This window comes from Panulirus ornatus, chromosome 15, assembly GCF_036320965.1.
Source record: "Panulirus ornatus isolate Po-2019 chromosome 15, ASM3632096v1, whole genome shotgun sequence".
NCBI classification, from domain to species: Eukaryota; Metazoa; Arthropoda; class Malacostraca; order Decapoda; family Palinuridae; genus Panulirus; species Panulirus ornatus.
The window spans coordinates 24,711,060-24,724,402 of NC_092238.1; the positions used below are offsets into that span (position 1 = coordinate 24,711,060).

The 13,343-nt window shown below is 42.6% G+C and overlaps 1 protein-coding gene across 5 annotated transcripts in view; it reads left to right on the forward strand.

The window, feature by feature from the left end:
* Positions 1–13,343, forward strand: part of LOC139753772 (reticulon-4-interacting protein 1 homolog, mitochondrial-like) — a 44,709-nt gene that overhangs the window by 17,478 nt on the left and 13,888 nt on the right. The window lies entirely within an intron of this gene.

A 13,343-nucleotide genomic window follows, 5' to 3' on the forward strand; every position in this document is an offset into this window, starting at 1 on the left:
CGGTGCATCACACATGACAGCTACACAATGAGTGTGAATGAATGTGGCCTTTTTGTCTGTATTCCTGGCACTACCTTGCTGGAGCAGGGAATAGCGATGCTGTTTTCCTTTGTGGTGGGTACCGACAGAAATGGATGAAGGCACGCAAGTGTGAATATGTACATGTGTATGTATGTAATGTCTGTGTATGTGTATGAATATGTACGTATATGTTGATGTGTATATGTATGTGTATGTGGGCATTAATGTACATATATGTGTATATGAGTGGATGGGCCATTCTTTGTCTGTTTCCTGGCACTACCTTGCTGATATGGGAAACAGCAATTATGTATGATAATAATAAAATAAAAAAATTTCATATATATTTGTCATTTTTCCGAATTACCAAGGTAGTGTTGAGAAAAGGGGACTGAGCCTTAGAGGGAATATCCTCACTTGGCCCTCTTTTCTGTTCCTTTTTTTTTGGGGGGGGAGAGAGAGAGAGAGAGAGAGAGAGAGAGAGAGAGAGAGAGAGAGAGAGAGAGAGAGAGAGAGAAAGAATGGGAATGAATAAAGGCAGACAGTATGAATTATGTACATGTGTATATATGTATATGTCTGTGTGTGTATATATGTATATGTTGAGATGTACAGGTATGTATATTTGTGTGTGTGGATGTGTATGTATATACATGTGTATGTGGGTGGGTTGGGCCATTCTTTCGTCTGTTTCCTTGCGCTACCTCGCTAATGCGGGAGACAGCGACAAAGCAAAATAAATAAATAAATAAATATATTATTTATATTTATAGTGTACGTGTAGGAAGAGAGGAAAGTGATTGGTTCTCAGTGAATGTAGGTTTGCGGCAGGGGTGTGTGATGTCTCCATGGTTGTTTAATTTGTTTATGGATGGGGTTGTTAGGGAGGTGAATGCAAGAGTTTTGGAAAGAGGGGCAAGTATGAAGTCTGTTGGGGATGAGAGAGCTTGGGAAGTGAGTCAGTTGTTGTTCGCTGATGATACAGCGCTGGTGGCTGATTCATGTTAGAAACTGCAGAAGCTGGTGACTGAGTTTGGTAAAGTGTGTGAAAGAAGAAAGTTAAGAGTAAATGTGAATAAGAGCAAGGTTATTAGGTACAGTAGGGTTGAGGGTCAAGTCAATTGGGAGGTGAGTTTGAATGGAGAAAAACTGGAGGAAGTGAAGTGTTTTAGATATTTGGGAGTGGATCTGGCAGCGTATGGAACCATGGAAGCGGAAGTGGATCATAGGGTGGGGGAGGGGGCGAAAATCCTGGGAGCCTTGAAGAATGTGTGGAAGTCAAGAACATTATCTCGGAAAGCAAAAATGGGTATGTTTGAAGGAATACTGGTTCCAACAATGTTGTATGGTTGCGAGGCGTGGGCTATGGGTACAGTTGTGCGCAGGAGGATGGATGTGCTGGAAATGAGATGTTTGAGGACAATGTGTGGTGTGAGGTGGTTTGATCGAGTAAGTAACGTAAGGGTAAGAGAGATGTGTGGAAATAAAAAGAGCGTGGTTGAGAGAGCAGAAGAGGGTGTTTTGAAATGGTTTGGGCACATGGAGAGAATGAGTGAGGAAAGATTGACCAAGAGGATATATGTGTCGGAGGTGGAGGGAACGAGGAGAAGAGGGAGACCAAATTGGAGGTGGAAAGATGGAGTGAAAAAGATTTTGTGTGATCGGGGCCTGAACATGCAGGAGGGTGAAAGGAGGGCAAGGAATAGAGTGAATTGGATCGATGTGGTATACCGGGGTTGACATGCTGTCAGTGGATTTAATCAGGGCATGTGAAGCGTCTGGGGTAAACCATGGAAAGCTGTGTAGGTATGTATATTTGCGTGTGTGGACGTATGTATATACATGTGTATGGGGGTGGGTTGGGCCATTTCTTTCGTCTGTTTCCTTGCGCTACCTCGCAAACGCGGGAGACAGCGACAAAGCAAAAGAAAAATAAAATATATATATATATATATATATATATATATATATATATATATATATATATATATATATATATATATATATCCCTGGGGATAGGGGATTAAGAATACTTCCCACGTATTCCCTGCGTGTCGTAGAAGGCGACTAAAAGGGGAGGGAGCGGGGGGCTGGAAATCCTCCCCTCTCGTTTTTTTTTAATTTTCCAAAAGAAGGAACAGAGAATTGGGCCAGGTGAGGGTATTCCCTCAAAGGCCCAGTCCTCTGTTCTTAATGCTACCTCGCTAACGCGGGAAATGGCGAATAGTTTAAAAGAAGAAAGAATATATATATATATATATATATATATATATATATATATATATATATATATATATATATATATATATATATATATATATATATATATTATCCCAGGGGATAGGGGAGAAAGAATGCTTCCCACGTATTCCCTGCGTGTCGTAGAAGGCGACTAAAAGGGGAGGGAGCGGGGGGCTGGAAATCCTCCCCTCTCGTTTTTTTAATAATTTTCCAAAAGAAGGAACAGACAATCGGGCCAGGTGAGGATATTCCCTCAAAGGCCCAGTTCTCTGTTCTTAACGCTACCTCGCTAATGCGGGAAATGGCGAATAGTTTGAGACAGCGACAAAGTATAATAAAAAAAAAAATATATATATATATATATATATATATATATATATATATATATATATTTTTTTTTTTTTTTTTTTTTTTGCCGCTGTCTCCCGCGTTTACGAGGTAGCGCAAGGAAACAGACGAAAGAAATGGCCCAACCCACCCCCCACATACACATGTATATACATACGTCCACAAACGCAAGTATACATACCTACACAGCTTTCCATGGTTTACCCCAGACGCTTCACATGCCCTAATTCAATCCACTGACAGCACGTCAACCCCGGTATACCACATCGCTCCAATTCACTCTATTCCTTGCCCTCCTTTCACCCTCCTGCATGTTCAGGCCCCGATCACACAAAATCTTTTTCACTCCATCTTTCCACCTCCAATTTGGTCTCCCTCTTCTCCTCGTTCCCTCCACCTCCGACACATATATCCTCTTGGTCAATCTTTCCTCACTCATTCTCTCCATGTGCCCAAACCATTTCAAAACACCCTCTTCTGCTCTCTCAACCACGCTCTTTTTATTTCCACACATCTCTCTTACCCTTACGTTACTTACTCGATGAAACCACCTCACACCAAACATTGTCCTCAAACATCTCATTTCCAGCACATCCATCCTCCTGCGCACCACTCTATCCATAGCCCACGCCTCGCAACCATACAACATTGTTGGAACCACTATTCCTTCAAACATACCCATTTTTGCTTTCCGAGATAATGTTCTCGACTTCCACACATTATTCAAGGCTCCCAGAATTTTCGCCCCCTCCCCTACCCAATGATCCACTTCCGCTTCCATGGTTCCATCCGCTGCCAGATCCACTCCCAGATATCTAAAACACTTCACTTCCTCCAGTTTTTCTCCATTCAAACTCACCTCCCAATTGACTTGACCCTCAACCCTACTGTACCTAATAACCTTGCTCTTATTCACATTTACTCTTAACTTTCTTCTTTCACACACTTTACCAAACAGAGATGGAGTGAGTATTTTGAAGGTTTGTTGAATGTGTTTGATGTTTAAAGTGGCAGATATAGGTGTTTGGCCCGTGGTGGGGGTGCAAAGGGGAAGAGGGTAGGGAAAATGTTTTGGTAAACAGAGAAGAGGTAGTAAAAGCTTGGCGAAGATGAAAGCCGGAAGGGGCAGCAGGTTTTGGAGGTTTGCAGTGGAATTTTTTAAAAAAAGGGGGGTGACTGTTTTGTTGACGGGTTTGGTAAGGTTTATTTATGTATGTATGACTCACGTGAGGTCCCTGAGGTTTGGGGCGATATGCGTGCATAGTGCCATTGAACAAAGGCAAAGGGAAAGAGTGATGCTCAAATTACAGAGTATAAGTTTGTTGAGTTTTCCTCGAAAATTATATGGAGGGTATTGTTTGAGAGGGTAAGCATAAACAGAGCATCAGATTGGGGAAGAGCAGTGTGGTTTCAGAAGTGGTAGAGGATGTGTGGATCAGGTTTTTTGCTTTGAAGAATGTAGGGTGAGAAAACTTAGAAAAGCAAATGGATTTGGGGTATGTAGCATTTATGGATCGGAGAAGGAAAATTTTATAGATTTTGGATAGAGATCTCGGGTGGCAGGTATTAAGAATATATGGTGCGGGAGGGCAATTTTGTTAGAAGCATGAAAAGTTTTTATCGAGGATGTAAGGCATGTGTACGTGTAGGAAGAGAGAAAGTAAATTGGGTTCTCAGTGAATGTAGGTTGTGGCAGGGTGTGTGATTTCTCCATGGTTGTTTAATTTGTTTATGGATGGGGTTTTAGGGAGGTGAATGCAAGAGTTTTGGAAAGAGGGGCAAGTATGAAGTCTGTGGGGATGAGAGAGCTTGGGAAGTAAAGTCAGTTGTTGTTCGCTGATGATACAGCGCTGGTGGCTGATTCTTTTGGGAAACTGCAAAAGCGGGTGACTGAGTTTGGTAAAGTGTGTGAAAGAAGAAAGTTAAGAGTAATGTGAATAAGAGCAAGTTATTGTACAGTAGGGTTGAGGGTCAAGTCAATGGGAGGTGAGTTTGAATGGAGAAAAACTGGGAAGTGAAGTGTTTTTAAGATATCTGGGAGTGGATCTGGCAGGGGATGGAACCAGGAAGGGGAAGTGGATCATGGGGTGGGGGAGGGGGCGAAAATTCGGGGACCCTTTGAAGAATGTGTGGAAGTCAAGAACTTTTATCCCCGGAAAGCAAAAATGGGTATGTTTGAAGGAATACTGGTTCCAACAATGTTTATTTTGAGCGTGGGCAAATGGATAGAGTTGTCGCAGGAGGAGGGAATGTCGGGAAAAATGAATGTTGAACAATGGTGGTGTGGGGTGTTTGATCCGAGTAAGTAACGTAAGGTAAAGAGATGTGGGGAAAATTTAAAAAGAGCGTGGTTGAAGAGAGCAGAAGAGGGTGTTTTTGAAATGGTTTGGGCACATGGAGAGAATGAGTGAGGAAAGATTGACCAAGAGGATATATGTGTCGAGGTGAGGAGAACGAGGAGAAGAGGGAACCAAATGGAGGTGAAAGAGGAGTGAAAAAGATTTTGTGTGATCGGCGGCCTGAACATGCAGGAGGTGAAAGGAGGGCAAGGAATAGAGTGAATTGGAGCGATGTGGTATACCGGGGTGACATGCTGTCAGTGGATTGAATCGGGGTATGTGAAGCGTCTGGGGTAAACCATGGAAAGCTGTGTAGGTATGTATATTTGCGTGTGTAGACGTAAGTATATACATGTGTATGGGGGTGGGTTGGGCTATTTCTTTCGTCTGTTTCCTTGCGCTACCTCGCAAACGCGGAGACCGGCAAAAAAAAAAAAATATATAAATATATTATACTTATTTTTATTATACTTTCCCTCGCTGTCTCCCCCCGCGTTTGCGAGGTAGCGCAAGGAACAGACAAAGAAAATCCCCCCTCCTTGTATTAACTTTCTAAAATGGGAAACAGAAGAAGGAGTCACGCGGGAGTGCTCATCCTCCTTGAAGCCAGAAGTGGGTGCCTAAATGTGTGTGGATGTAACCAGATGTGAAAAAAGTGAGAGAAGGTAGTATGTTTGAGGAAAGGAACCTGGATTTTTGGCTCTGAGTGAAACGAAGCTCAAGGGTAAAGGGGAAGAGTGGTTTGGGAAAGTCTGGGGAGTAAAGTCAGGGGTTAGTGAGAGGACAGAGCAAGGAAGGAGTAGCAATACTCCTGAAACAGGAGTTTGGGAGTATGTGATAGAATGTAAGAAGTAAATTCTCGATTAATATGGGTAAAACTGAAAGTTGATGGAGAGAGTGGGTGATTATTGGTGCATATGCACCTGGGCATGAGAAGAAAGATCATGAAGGCAATGTTTTGGGAGCAGCTGAATGAGTGTGTTAGTGGTTTTGATGCACGAGACCGGTTATAGTGATAGGTGATTTTGAATGCAAAGGTGAGTAATGTGGCAGTTGAGGGAATAATTGGTATACATGGGGTTTCAGTGTTGTAAATGGAAATGGTGAAGACTTGTAGATTTATGTGCTGAAAAAGGAACTGATGATTGGGAATACCTGGTTTAAAAAGCGAGATATACATAAGTATACTTATGTAAGAAGAAGATGGCCAGAGAGCGTTATTGGATTACGTGTTAATTGACAGGCGTGCGAAAGAGAGACTTTTGGATGTTAATGTGCTGAGAGGTGCAACTGGAGGATGTCTGATCATTATCTTGTGGAGGCCCAAGGTGAAGATTTGTATGGGTTTTCAGAAAAGAAGAGTGAATGTTGGGGTGAAGAGGGTGGTGAGAGTAAGGTGAGCTTGGGAAGGAGACTGTGTGAGGAAGTACCAGGAGAGACAGTACAGAATGGAAAAAGGTGAAACAAATGGAAGTAAGGGAGTGGGGGAGGAATGGGATGTATTTAGGGAATCAGTGATGGGATGCGCAAAAGATGCTTGTGGCATGAGAAGAGTGGGAGGTGGTTGATTAGAAAGGGTAGTGAGTGGTGGGATGAAGAAGTAAGAGATTAGTGAAAGAGAAGAGAGAGCAATTTGGAACGATTTTTGCAGGAAAAAATGCAATGAGTGGAAGATGTATAAAAGAAAGGACAGGAGGTCAAAGAAAGGTTGCAAGAGGTGAAAAAAAGGGCAAATATAATGTTAGGGAGGTAAATGCAAGAGTCTTGGAAAGAGGGGCAAGTATGAAGTCTGTTGGGGATAGAGACTTGGGAAGTGAGTCAGTTGTTGTTCGCTGATGATACCCGCTGGTGGCGATTCATGTGAGAAACTTTCAGAAGCTGGTGACAGGAGTTTGGAAAGTGTGTGGAGAAGAAAAATTAAAGAGTTTAAAATTAATAAGAGCAAGGTTATTAGTCAGTAGGGCTGAGGGCAAGCAATTGGGAGGTGAGTTTAAATGGGAAAAACTGAGGAATAAAGGTTTTAGATATCTGGAGTGGATCTGTCACGTTGAACCTGGAAGCGGAATTTGAACATGGGTTGGGGGGGGGGGCAAAAAAATTGGGAAAGCCTTGAAAATGTGTGGAAGCCCGAGAACATTACCCCCGGAAAGCAAAAATGGGAAGTTTAAAGGGAAAAGTAGTTCCAACAATGTTTTTTGTGCGAGCTGGGCTATGGATAGAGTGTGCGCAGGAGATGGAGGGTGCTGGAAATGAGATGTTGAGACAATGTGTGGTGTGAGGTGGTTGATCGATAAAAACGTAGGGTAAGAGAAAATGTGTAAATAAAAAGAGCGTGTTTGAGAGAGCAGAGAAAGTGTTTTAAAATGGTTTGGGCACATGGAGAGAATGAGTGGGGAAAAGATTGCCCAAAGAGATAAAAGTGTCGGAGGTGGAGGGAACGAGAGAGGGGGAACCAATTGGAGTGGAAAGAAGGATTTAAAAAAATTTGTTTTGATCGGCCTTTAACATGCAGGAGGGTGAAGGAGGGAAAGGGAAATAGGTGAATTGGAGCATGTGGTATACGGGGGTTGAGGGCTGTCATGGTTGAATCAAGGCATTGAGCGTCCGGGTAAACCAGGAAAGCTGTGTAGGATTAATTTGTGTGGTGGACGGTGTAAAGTACATGTGTAAGGGGGGGGTTTTTGGGGCCCCCCCCTTTCGGGCTTTTCCTTGCCACCTCGCAATACCGGGAACAGCGAACAAAGTTAAAAAAAAAAAAAAAAAAAAAAAAAAAAAAAATATAAAATATTAAATATATAAATATATAAAATATATATAAATATATATATATGAAAAAAAATAAATTTTTTTTCCTTTCTTTCAAAAAAAATTCGCCATTTCCCGCTTAGCGAGTTGCGTTAAGAATAAAGAACTGGCCTTTTAGGAATATCCCCCACCCGGCACCCCTTTTTTTTTTCTTTTTGGGGAAAAATTAAAAAAAAAAAAAAAAATGAGAGGGGAAAGGGTTTTCCCGCCCCGCTTTCCCCCCCCTTTTAGTCGCCTTCTACGACAAGCAGGGAATACGTGGGGAAATATCTTTTCCCCCCCCCCCTCCCCCGGGAAAAAAAAATATATATATATAAAATATATATTATATATATATATAAAATATATATATTATATTAATTTTTTTTCTTTCTTTCAAACTTTCGCCATTTCCCGCATTAGCGAGGTACTTAAGAACAGAGGGCTGGGCCTTTGAGGGATCCCTCCACCTGGCCCCAAATTTTCCCGTTCCTTTTTTTGGGAAAAATTTAAAAAAAAAGAGGGGAGGATTTCCAGCCCCCCCTCCCTTTCCCCTTTTTTGGGCGCCTTCTTACGACACCAGGGAAAAACGTGGGGAAATATTTTTCCCCCTAAACCCAGGGGTAATATAAAAATAAAAATAAAATATAAATTTAATTTTCAACATCCCATTTCCAGCACATCCATCCGCCTGCGCACAACTCTTATCCATAGCCCACGCCTCGCAACCAACACATTGTTGGAACCACTATTCCTTCAAACATCCCCAATTTTTGTTTTCCCCAAGATAATGTTCTCGCCCTTCCACACATTCTTAAAGGGCCCCCAGAATTTTCCCCCCCCTTTCCCCCACCCTATGACCCCATTTCCGCTTCCTTTGGTTCCATCCCTGCCAGACCCCACCCCCAGATATCAAAAACCCCTTTTCACTTCCCCCATTTTTTTCTCCTTTAAACCCTCACCCCCAAATTTTGACTTGACCCCCCAACCTACTGTAAAAAATTTAACCTTGCTCTTTTTCCACATTTCCCTTTTTAAACTTTCTTTTTCCCAACAAAATTTCCCAACCCCAGTCACCAGCTTCTGCATTTCTCAATGAATCCCCACCAGCGCGTATCATAAAGCGAACAACAACGGACTAAACTTCCCAAGCTCTCTCATCCCCAACAGACTTCATACTTCTCCTCTTTCCAAAACTCTTCATTTCCCTTTCCCTAACAACCCCATCCATAAAAAAAATTAAAAAACCATGGAAAACATCACCCCACCCCTGCCGCAAACCTAAAATTCACGAAAACCAATAAACTTTCCCCCTTTTCCCTAAAACGTACACACCTTACTTCCCCCGATAAAATATAATATATTTTTTTTTTTTTTTTTTTTTAAAATATTGCCCGCTGTCCCCCGGGTTTTTTGCGGGGGTACGAAAGGGAAATCAGACAAAAGAAAGGCCCCAAACCCCCCCCCATACACTTTAACTTTCACACGCCAAAACACGAAAATTTTCATACCACACAGTTTGTTCCATGGTTTCCCCGGACGCTTTCAAATCCCTTGATTCAACCCCCGACACACGCAACCCCTGAAATACCACATCGCCCCAAATTTTCACCCCTATTCCTTCCCCTTTTCCTTTTAAAACCCTCCTGCATTTTCAGGCCCCGATCACAAAAAATTTCCTTTTAACTCCATCTTTCCACCTCCAATTTGTCTCCCCCTCACCCCCCCCTTGTTTCTCCTCGTTCCTTCACCTCCGAACACATATATCCTCTTGCAATTCTTTCCTCACTCATTCTCTCCATGTGCCCAAAACCATTTTCAAAAAAACCCCCTCTTCTGCCCTCATCCTACCACGCTCTTTTTATTTCCACTACATCTCTCTTATACCTTACGTTTACTTACACTCGATCAAAAACCACCTCACACCACACAGTGTCCCTCAAAATCTCTTTTCCCCAGCACATCCATCCTCCTCACACGACTCTATCCATGCCCACGCCTCGCACCCCATAAACAACATTGTTGGAACTACTATTTCTTCAAACAAACCCATATTGCTTTCCCCGGATAATTTCTCGACTTCCACACATTTTTTCAAGGCTCCCAAAATTTCGCCCCCGTCCCCCCCCCCTATGATCCACTTCCGCTTCCATGGTTTTCCATTCCCGCTGACAGATCCACTCCCCAATATCTAAAACAGCTTCACTTCCTCCAGTTTATTTCTCCATTCAACTCACCTCCCAATTGAATTGACCCTCAAACCCTACTGTCCCTAATAACCTTGCCTCCTTATTCACATTTACTCTTAACTTTTTTTCTTCCACACACTTTTCCAAACTCAGTCACCAGCCCTTTTGCAATTTTTTTTACATGAATCCCCACCAAACGCTGTATCATCACGAACAACAACACTCACTTCCCAAGCTCCCCTTCCCTGGCCCCCCCCAGACTTTATACTTGCCCCTCTTTTCCCAAAACTCTTTCATTTTTCCCCCCAACAACCCCATCCAAAAACAAATTAAACAACCAAAAAAGACATCCCCACACCCCCCGGGCCGGGAAAAACCCACATTTTACTGAAACCAATCACTTTCCCCTTTTTCCTACCCTCAAAACCCTTACATCCTCGATAAAAACTTTTCACTGCTTCTAAAAAACTTTTCCCCCCCACAAACCCTATATTTTTAATACCTTCCACAGACAACTCCATCCCAAATCTAATCAATCCCTTTTCCAGATCCATAAAAGCTACTACAAAAACCATTTGCTTTTCCAATATTTTTTCACAAAACATTCTTTCAAAGCAAACCCCTGATCCACACATCCCAAACCCCTTCTGAAACCCACACTGCCTTCCCCAATCTGATGCTTGTACATGCCTTCACCCTCTCAACCCAAAACCCTCCCAAAATTTTACCCAGAATACTCAAACCCCCAAAAAATTTAACCTTTTTAATTTTACACTCACCTTTCCCCTTTTCCTTTTTACAATTTCACTATGCACCATTTCCCCCAATCCTCAAACAAACCCCACCATTTCATACATACAATTTAAAAAACCTTACCAACCAGTCAACAAAACAGTCACCCCCTTTTTTTTAAAAAAATTCCCCTGCAAACCATCCAAACCTGCCCGCCTTGCCCCCCTTTTTTTCTTCCGCAAAGCTTTTTTTCTACCTCTTCTCGTTTTACCAAAATCATTTTCCCCCAAACCCCCCTCACTTTGCCCACCACCTCCCACCCCCAAAAACCCATATCTGGGCCCCCCGTCTTTAGACCTTCAACAACCCTTCAAAATACTCATTCCATCTCCCTTTTACATCAACCCCTACTTGTTCCCAAAGTGCTGAGAGGTGCAAGGGAGTTCTGATCATTTCTTGTGGAGGCTAAGGTGGGGAAAATTGTAAAAGGGGTTTTCAGAAAAGAAAAGTGAGTGTTGGGGTGAAAAAAGGTGGTGAGATTTAAATGAGCTTGGGAAGGGGGCCTGTGTGAAGAAGCCCTTTAGGAAGGGCTGTGTACAGAATGGGAAAAAAGGGGAGAAAATGGAAGTAAGGGGATGGGGGAAAGGGAAAGGGATGTATTTTTGGGAAACAGGGATGGTTCCAAAGAGCTTGTGGCCCTGAGAAGAGTGGGAGGGGGGGGTTTTTAAAAGGGGTTTTTGTGAGTGGTGGGAGAAGAAGGGAAGGTAATTTGTGAAAGAAAAGAGGGGGCCCTTTGGGGCGATTTTTTTCAGGGAAAAAATGCAATTTAAAAGGGGGGAATTTTTAAAAGAAAGAGCCCGGAGGGCAAAAGAAAGGTGAGAGGGGGAAAAAAGGGCAAATATATATGTTAGGGAGGTAAATGCAGAGTTTTGGGAAAAAGAGGGGCAAGTATGAAGTCTGTTGGGATGAGAGAGTTTGGGGAAAGTGGGGCAGTTGTTGTTCGCTGATGATACAGCGCTGGTGGCGGATTCATGTGAAAAAACTGCAGAAGCTGGTGACGGAGTTTTGGTAAAAGTGTGGGGGAGAAAGAAAGTTAAGAGTAAATGTGAATAAGAGCAAGGTTTTTGGTTACAGGGCTGGGGGTCAAGTCAATTGGGAGGTGAGTTTGAATGGTAAAAAACTGGGGGAAAGTGAAGTGTTTTAGATATCTGGGAGGGGAAACTGTCAGCGGATGGAACCATGGAAGCGGAAGTGGATCATAGGGTGGGGGAGGGGGCGAAAATTTTGGGAGCCTTGAAAAATGTGTGGAAGTCGAGAACATTATCCCGGAAAGCAAAAATGGGTATGTTTGAAGGAATAGTAGTTCCAACAATGTTGTATGGTTGCGAGGCGTGGGCTATGGATAGAGTTGTGCGCAGGAGGATGGATGTGCTGGAAATGAGATGTTTGAGGACAATGTGTGGTGTGAGGTGGTTTGATCGAGTAAGTAACGTAAGGGTAAGAGAGATGTGTGGAAATAAAAAGAGCGTGGTTGAGAGAGCAGAAGAGAGTGTTTTAAAATGGTTTGGGCACATGGAGAGAATGAGTGAGGAAAGATTGACCAAGAGGATATATGTGTCGGAGGTGGAGGGAACGAGGAGAAGAGGGAGACCAAATTGGAGGTGGAAAGATGGAGTGAAAAAGATTTTGTGTGATCGGGGCCTGAACATGCAGGAGGGTGAAAGGAGGGCAAGGAATAGAGTGAATTGGAGCGATGTGGTATACAGGGGTTGACGTGCTGTCAGTGGATTGAATCAAGGCATGTGAAGCGTCCGGGGTAAACCATGGAAAGCTGTGTAGGTATGTATATTTGTGTGTGTGGACGTGTGTATGTACATGTGTATGGGGGGGGTTGGGCCATTTCTTTCGTCTATTTCCTTGCGCTACCTCGCAATACGCGGGAGACAGCGACAAAGTATAAAAAAAAAAAAAAAAAAAAATATATATATATATATATATATATATATATATATATATATATATATATATATATATATTTCTTCTTTTCTTTCAAACTATTCGCCATTTCCCGCGTTAGCGAGGTAGCGTTAAGAATAGAGAACTGGGCCTTTGAGGGAATATCCTCACCTGGCACCCTTCTCTGTTCCTTCTTTTGGAAAATTAAAAAAAAAAATAATGAGAGGGGAGGATTTCCAGCCCCCTGCTCCCTCCCCTTTTAGTCGCCTTCTACGACATGCAGGGAATACGTGGGAAGTATTCTTTCTCCCCCATCCCCAGGGATAATATATATATATATATATATATATATATATATATATATATATATATATATATATTTTCTTTCTTTTCTTTCAAACTATTCGCCATTTCCCGCATTAGCGAGGTAGCGTTAAGAACAGAGGACTGGGCCTTTGAGGGAATACCCTCACCTGGCCCAATTCTCTGTTCCTTCTTTTGGAAAATTAAAAAAAACGAGAGGGGAGGATTTCCAGCCCCCCGCTCCCTCCCCTTTTAGTCGCCTTCTACGACACGCAGGGAATACGTGGGAAGTATTCTTTCTCCCCTATCCCCAGGGATATATATATATATATATATATATATATATATAGAGAGTAAATGTGAATAAGAGCAAGGTTATTAGGTACAGTAGGGTTGAGGGACAAGTCAATAGGGAGGTAAGTTTGAATGG